Source organism: Echinops telfairi, unplaced genomic scaffold (genome assembly GCF_000313985.2).
Source record: "Echinops telfairi isolate 266 unplaced genomic scaffold, ASM31398v2 ScPeMD7_17;HRSCAF=63, whole genome shotgun sequence".
NCBI lineage: Eukaryota > Metazoa > Chordata > Mammalia > Afrosoricida > Tenrecidae > Echinops > Echinops telfairi.
The window spans coordinates 9358021-9366653 of record NW_022103914.1 but is presented as its reverse complement, the minus strand read 5'-3'; positions in this window follow the sequence as shown (position 1 = coordinate 9366653).

Sequence of the window (8633 nt, the reverse complement as noted above, 5' to 3'; positions counted from 1 at the left end):
AAAATGAGCTGACACCAGGGGCTCAAGTGGAAAGTGGGTGTCGTAAGAATGATGAAGTCAACATATGTACTAAAGTGCTGGACACAGATGACGTATGTACAGATTGTGATGAGTTGTTTGAGCCTCTAATAAAATGATTATTTAAAAAAAAGAAAGAAAAGGGGAAATATAAATAAATTAAACTTTTTTTAAAAAGGAGAAGAGTCCCAACCTTGAAGCTCCTCCAGTGTCCTTTCCCGTCAGCTCTAACCCTGGTCTGCGTGGTTATAAAAGGAGAAAAGTAAAATTGACCTTGGCAGAGTGCTTGGTGGCCCATGAGCTAGGATCAGACAAGTGATTAAAAAAGACATAAAACGATTGGTTTCACTGCACAAAAATGTTGTAGAAGACCTACTTAAAATGTAGAAGAGCAAGGATGTCACTTTACGGACAAAGGTGCACCTGACTCAAGCCATGGATGGTCATTTCAGTCGCCTGGTGTGCCTGTGAAGGCGGATCGCTGCCTAAGGAAGAACAGAGAGGAGCCAGGAATTTGAATTATGATGTTGGTGAGGACTAGGAAAAGCACCATAGGCTGCCAGAGGAGCAAACACATCTGTCTTGGAAGAAGCACAAACAGAATGCATAACTTTGCATTGCATCCTTTGGACAAGTCACCAGGAGAGACCAGTCCCTGCAGGTGGACACCATGCTTGGTAGAGCATCAGTTAAAAGGAGGAAGCTCCTCAGTGAGACAGATTGACACAGTGGCTGCCACGACAGACGGAAGCATAAGAACAACTGTGACAATGGCACAGAACGGGGCAGTGCTTCGTTGTGATGTCATGAGTCAAAATAGGCACAACAGCACCTAAAAACAAGGAGGGTAGCGGTTCTCAACCTGTGGGTCACGACCCTTTCACAGGGGTTGCCCGATTCATAACAGTAGCAAAATGACAGTGATGAAGTAGCAAAGAAAATAATTTTACGGTTGGGGATCACCACAGCATGAGGAACTGTATTCAAGGGCCACAGCATCAGGAAGGTTGAGAACCACCGCACTAGGGGATGTGATATGGAGTGTTGGTGTTTGGGCTACTCATTGCAAGGTCAGTGGTTCAAACCCCGCTGGCACTACACAGAAGACGGATGAGACTGTCTGCTTCTGTAAAGACTGACCGCCTCAGAAACTCTAAATGGGGTCACTGTAAGTCTAAATCAACTCATTGGCAGTAGACCAGGGGACATGATGACTGAAAATAATGTGAGGATCCTACTGTGGTTTTGGAACAGAAAAGGGACATTAGGTTAAAACTAAGGAAATCTGAGGGCATCAATATTGGTTTATTGATTTGACAAATACAACATGCTCGTAGAAGATTAATCATATGGGCAACTGGGTTTGGGGCTTAGGGTAACAGTATTATCTTCACAGCTTTTCTTTAAATCTGCAATATTTTACAAGAAAACGTTTACTGAAGAAGCTGTGACTATGAAATGTGTGCTACAGTAGTTGCAGGCTAGCTAGTGTGAATGTACAGCAGTCGTGTCTTTGTGCATTCTCTGGTTAAAATAATTGAACCACCTCCATGGCGATATCAGGATTTAGATCTAAATTGATGATTTCAACTGGGATGGCTCAAAAGAGAAAAAAAAGAAAGAAAATCCTTGGTTTAATGAGGCAACGCTGCCCTCTAGTGAATGAAAGTTCCATCCTACGTTCCAAGGACAGCGTCCATGCTCTGTGTTCACATTCCTTGGTTCCGAACAGTCCATACGAAAAGCTTCTTATTGGGGGGATCATATTCCACTTTGTTCACACACACAGGACGTCACTCTCTCAGTGAGGTCCGTAGGGAAAAGGGCTCAAGCCCACGCAGGCGCTGGAAGGACTCGCTGCAGCAGCAAGACCAAGGGTCTGGCTGTGGAGGAAGAGAGGTGGGCAGTGTGAAGGGGAGCCCCAGAGTGCTCATGCATCCTAGATTGTGCCCAAGGGGATAATGAAATACAGAGAAAATCATTTGTTAAGAAAACTAGAAACAACGTCAATGTCTAACAATGACGTCCCCGAATAAGAAATGAGGGAAAGAAGGACAGAAGGAGGGAAGAAGGAAGGGTCGTGCCAACCAATATTTATTAATACAGTTTATTAACCGTGATATTGTGTTACTTTTAAAAACAGCACAACAGTGAACTTCATAATAATGCCATCATGAGACCAACACTTGGATGTGGGGGTAAGAATACACATGCACATACACACTTGAAAGTCTACCGGTACCTCTTTTGCAGTTAACAGGATGCAGAAAATGTAAATATATTTGGTTGGGGTGTTCGAATCTACCTAGGGGCACCTATGAAGAAAGGTGCCTCCTTTCAAAGAATCAGCCACTGAAAATGCTATGGAGCACAGTTCGACTCTGATACCCAAGGGACTTTAAGAATTGAGTCCTCTGGCTGGCAACAGACCATCCTGGGTGATAGATATTTTTGTTTTTCAATCCATCATTTGCCTGACAGAGCTCTAGTGGCATAGTGGTTATACGCTGGACTGCTAAATACAAGGTCAGCAGTTCGAAACCTGCAGCTTCTCCATGGGAGAAAGATGGAGTTTTCTACTCCTGCAAAGAGTTCACAGTCTCAAAAACCCACAGGGGCAGTTCTACCCTGTCTTACGCGGTCGCCATGAGTCAGACCCGACTTGATGGTGGTGAGTTTAGTTTTGATTTGGTAACTTGCCTGAGATGTAATATGAATCTCATCAGTCTGGAGTAGCTCAGTTCCCCTCAGGCTATGCACAATGCCCTAAGTTCCAGCTGTCAATGAGGGAGTCTCCTCCTCTCCCATCTCCCATCTCACTAAGGTGACATCTGCCTTCAGTGGATTCTGTGTCATCCCAGCACAGGGTGAGGAGAGACTGGATGCCTGTCAGTTTCTCTGCTTCTTACTCAGGGCATCACGCCTCTTTACTTACCTGCTCATTTGCATATCTTCCACTTTGCATACATTGAGATATCTATCTATAATCTCACCTTTATCTTCCTTCTCTCTCAACCTTTCTACACCATTCTTCGAGCAAATGAAACTCGAGGGCACTTTGCAAACCCCCCTGAGTGACACCACCTAAAAGGAAGCTACGGCTCAGCTGTGCCATTTGAAGAGAGTCACCAGGAAACGGTTGCTGCATTTATTCTCTGTCCTACAGGATCATTGGGAGTTGGAATTGACTCAAATGGTAGTGAGATTTTTCTGTGTTTCTTTGAATTTTAAATGAACAAAAGTTAAAAGGTAAGAGAGATCTGCAAAAAGAGAAAAACTCAGAAATCAAGGTCACTGCCATCAAGTCCGTTCCAACTCAGAGTGACCCAATCGTGAAACTCGTAGGACTCAAGGGAATGGGCTAGAGGAAGGGGTGTGGTCACTAGAGGAAGGGGTGTGGTCACTAGAGGAAGGGGCGTGGTCACTAGAGGAAGGGGCGTGGTCACTAGAGGAAGGGGTGTGGTCACTAGAGGAAGGGGCGTGGTCATTTTGTGTCAGCTTCCACCTGGGTGAAAGTGTAGTGTAGAGTTGGTCGCAGCACTTAGCAACCCAACTTTCAACGTACTAGGCCACTACTGGCTACACAGAGAGACGAGTTTGAGTGTCATGACCAGTGCAGAGTAAGAAGAAAGGGCAATGGCTGCAGAGGCCAGGGACGATGCCATACAGTTTACAGTGCACAGGACATCCTCCTGCAAAACAGCTCTCCAGTCCCCAGAGCCCGCCAGCCCTGGAGAGCCAAGGCTGAGAAACCCTCATTCAGAAGAACAAAAGATCTGTATCATAAGGCTATGGATGACAGTGGAAGCTCCCAATCCATTTGCAGGGTCCCCATGTGGACGAAGCCTCTGGTGAATCCCCTCTATTCATAGTCGATGGATGTGAATAGGCTTGTTGTCAGAAAGAGAGCATTGTCAGCTCAATGATGGCAGACATAGGTTAAAGTGTCAAATCTTATCATCTGATCTCCCTTTGACCCATTTTCAACTTGAGTGCGTATTTGCTTGTTTGTTTGTTTAAGTGAAGGGGAAATCCTCAGATACATGGCTAATGCTCTTGATGAAGCCTCCTCTCTGACTATAGAGTGCATTAGAAAGTGGATGATTGCAGATACAGTCAGGGTAAAGTTTAGCACTGTATCACGTGCTTACCTTTATAATCCATTGTAAAGTTCTGTATTTTTCTGCTTTCTCTTCAATGGAAATTTCATCTGTTTTACTGTTATTGCTGTGTGTGTGTGTGTGTGTGTGTGTGTGCATGCGCGCTTCTGTATATGAAATCCAGGATAGGTAGATCTAAAGACAGTAACTGGATTAATGGTTCCATGGGGGGCATGGCAGGGAAGGTTGGGGGAAAGGGGGAGCTAATAACAAAGAGTACAAGACTGAAGAAAACGTTTTGATAATGGTTGGTGATAGTGAGGAATGTACAACTCTTTTTGATGTGATTGAACTATTGAGTTGTCTGAGAGGTGAATTATATCCCAGTAAAACGGTTTGTTTCTTTTCTCAAAGCAAAGATCTGCATCAAACATGGGAGCGAGAGCCGAAGCCTCTTGCCGAATGTGCAGCCATCACACAGAACACCTTCTACAATCCGAGGTTGGAATCCATCTTCTCTAAATGAGCGGGGCAGGGTGATTGCATTTAACATCCGGGTCATGGCATTGAACAAGAACGTGTAATTCATTAGCGTTCTTATTTGCCAGCAACAGAAACTCGTTCTGGGGGAAGAGAGTAGGAATGGGATGCCTCAAAGGCTAAGAGGCGACTTATGCAATCTGGGGGAGGGCTGGGCAAGCCTGTCAGAGAGGTTCTGCAGACAAGAACAAGGGGGCCAATGACAGTATTCTGCAGCCTTGGTCTCTGATGATGTCAGAGCTCCCACCACCATCCCTTAGAGCCCAGTCGCTGTCTCTGGAAATTGGATGAGGCTGCTGCCTATGTTCTCTCATCGGGAAGGATTTGAGAGAGTTGAAGTTTATTGTGTCAACCTGGCCGATAAACACATGTGGGGTTAATTGAAGGGCAGAGAGATAAATGGCTCAGTGAGCCTCCCCGTTCTAGTTGTCTGGTCTCTTGCTCTCTGATGGTTGGACCAGGGTGCAACTGCCTTAGCCAGTTCCCTGCTTCAGCTGGCAAGGTTCACTTCCTGCAAGACATCCCTGAGGAGAAGCTGCATGGACCCACCCTGATGCAGCCCTGGGTGCTGGAGCAGCTATGTGGAGACCCCTGCCAGCCCTGAGATGCTTACACGTTAACTGACTTGACTTTTCTCCTGCAGTCAGCGTCATTGCATCCATCTGTTTTGTGATATGGAGGAGGACTTTGTGGATTGGTGTTGGACATATGGGTTCATGTTGGACTTGTGGGCTTGGGCAGCACTGGGTTGGGATGTTTCCTTGATGTGCACTTACCCGTTATATAAAACTCTCTCTTATACATATGAGTTTCTGTGGATTTGTTTCTCTAAAGTACCCAGACTAATAGAGGATTTTTCCTGGTCAACACAAAATCCAAGATGCATGCATCTGATTGGTCGATCCTATATCAAATGCCTCTCCATAGTAGAAACAGAAGACTTCTCCCACATGTGAAAACTCGTGGGTGTCCACTCCAGCCTGCATAGACACCCCGACATCCACATGCATCGACCGAGATCTACATCCTTGGGTGTGCTGGTGCAAGGAGATGGGGGATGTGGGGGAAACTGTCTGATTCCAGTGGCTCTCCATCCCCCACCCCACCCCCATGCCTCACTCACACACTTCTACCTGCCAAAGGGATTGTCAAATAAAACTGTTCTTGGATAAAACCACCAAACTGGGAATGTTTAGATCACGGTCAAAGTGAGAAAATTAATTTGGAGTAAGAGGGTTCCGATTCCTTAATTAAACACTTTTGAGCTACCAGAACCTTTCCAAACCATCCTATAAATCTTTATCTTTCAGCCCTCAGATGAAAGAAACATTAGTGAAACCCTCAAACAAATGTAATTGTCCTCACCAAGACCAAGAACCAGAATTCCCTTCCAAAAGTGAGGCTCAGTTAATAGCCCTCGTTACCTGTGATTAGCCCAATATTACCTGTGATTGGGGTCGTAGTATTGAAACACTATGACAGGTGTTGTCACAGTGGAAAAGCAAATTATGACCCGGTGTTCCAAAGTGAAATTCCTTTCCAGATTTCAGGAGGAAGGGACAAAGGTATGAAATACATATTTTTTAAATTGAAGAAAGTGATAGACATGAAAGACAAATATCATAGGTACAATTAAAACACAACAGCCACTCACATATGTGGCAGAATAAAATGATATTTCATACACACCGTTTATCAGAGAACACTTGAAAGAATTTATTTGGAGCTCTGTAGCTGGGAGAATTGCAGTTGCAAAGATGTGTAGGTTCTAGTACCTGGAGGTTGTGACTATAGCAATGGAGAATTAAAGTTGCAGATGGAATTACTGTAAAATGGTTAATCAGATGATCTTAAAATAACCCCCCGCCCCCCTGAGAAGAATTTATCTCAAAGGATGGCACTGAATCGGCAGCTTCGGGAGAAGGATATATCTGACCAGAGCACACAGGAGCAGATGATGGGGGAGGAGGAGAGACTGGAGCACATCCTGGCCCACCAGGCCTTGAGGACGATGACCCCAAATAGAGCAGCCAGTCCACAGAGAGGACCACATGTCTGGCCCCACTATGAGAAGTGATGCCCCTCACTGACCCATGGCCCTGCGGGGGACAACACCAGTGACACAGTGTGGGAATTGCAGCTGATCTGACCCCGCCACACTGAGGTGACAGACAACAGAGAGGTGGGTGAAGGGAGACGTCGGACAGGGCAAGATATGACAAAATACCAATTTATAAACTATCAAGGGCTCATGAGGGAGGGGGGAGCGGGGAGGGAGGGGAAAAATGAGGACCTAATGTCGGGGGTTTAAGTGGAGAGAAAATGTTTTGAGAATGATGTACAAATGCGCTTTACACAATTGATGTGTGTATGGATTGTGATAACAGTTGTATGAGCCCCTAATAAAATGTTTTTTTAAAAAAAAGACATTTACAAAAAAATAAAAAATAAATAACCCATTGATCTTGAACTAATATCCGTTCACAGCGACGCCATGTGGGTCCAAGTGGAACTACACTGCTTGAGGTTTCCTTTGGCGGTTTGGGCCACACTCACTGCTTAGTAGTGCACTGGCGTTCATTTCACTCATTGTGGTAACTCACGGTGCTAGCCTGCAGTTCATTAAAAGAGCTATAACATCATTTAAGATTTAGTTTGTTAAAAATCCAATCTATAACCCTCCCCTCCCTTACAGTAAACATTTCCCCATTGGTAGGGGTGTCCTAACTCAGTAAGGCTTAGGTAAGCAAGCCATTAGGACAAGTCCCAAGCAGGAGCTTCTCCCATTCAGATAAACAGTGGGGTCTGAGACCTCAGGGGTGGTGGGGTGGTGAATACAGGCACAGAAGCATCCCCCAATTTCGATAAATAAGGCCACGGGAGGCTTCGGGGGATGGCAGTCTGATGACCCCGGGAGAAAGGTAGGTTAGGACAATTTTTCTATCATCATTGGAAAACCGGCCTTTTTGTCACATTATTTAGAGTACCCATTGTATCCTGTGATCGATCATTCAAAGCCCGCTAATTGCTTTCTGCAATTATTGTAAAACCTGCTTTTTGTTTTATAATTTAAGTTCTATACCTTCTGTGATTTTCACTGAATTTCAAAGCCATTTGGAGGTAACAAACCTGCTATTTCCTTCTGTCTCATGCTTCAGAATTTAGAATCAACCTAGTCTCTGTCTTTGGCTGAATGAGTGACAGGCAATCCTGGGCCCTCGTTCCTAGCACCACTGCCAGTGGGTTGATTCGGATTCATGGCAACCTATCTAGGGTTGCTAACTCTTTACAGGAGCAGACAGATTCATCTTTCTCCCATGGAGCAGGTGGAAGGGTGCAGCCACCAACCTTATAATCAATCAGCAGCCCAACACTGACCTGACAGTACCACTCGAGCTCGATATATGATTAACCACACACACACATTCAGTTGATTCCAACTTGTGAGCCTATATGTAGGATAGAGCCAAACTGCCCCTGTGGGTTCCTGACACTGTAACTATTTACAGGAGTAGAAAGCCTCATGTGTCTCCAGGAGCAGCTGATGGTTTTGAACTGCTGACTTTGCGTCTACCCACTCCACCACCAGGGCTGTCTTAGGCTGCGTTGTGTATCATTTCAACATCACACAGTCCGTTTGCATAGCACCTGGTGAGGGTGGAGCCGATGACCTGCCTCTCTTCCCCAGGGCTGCTGTAATAGAAACACCACAGGTGGGAGGCTTCGATGAACAGACCTTTATTTTCTCATAGCTCCTGGGTCTAGAAGTCCAAGTTCAGTGCATGGCTTTCATCGGAGGCTCTCTCTCGTCTATTTTAGCTTCTAGTAGTTCATGATCTTGGGCCTTTCTGGGCCCGTGGATTCATCATCTCTGTCGATCCGTCTTCCTCTTCCTTCCGGGTACTGTCATGCTCTTCTGCTCTTTGGCTAGCTCAAGCACGACTCAGCTTGGGCCCCACTCCCCTGTGGTACCAA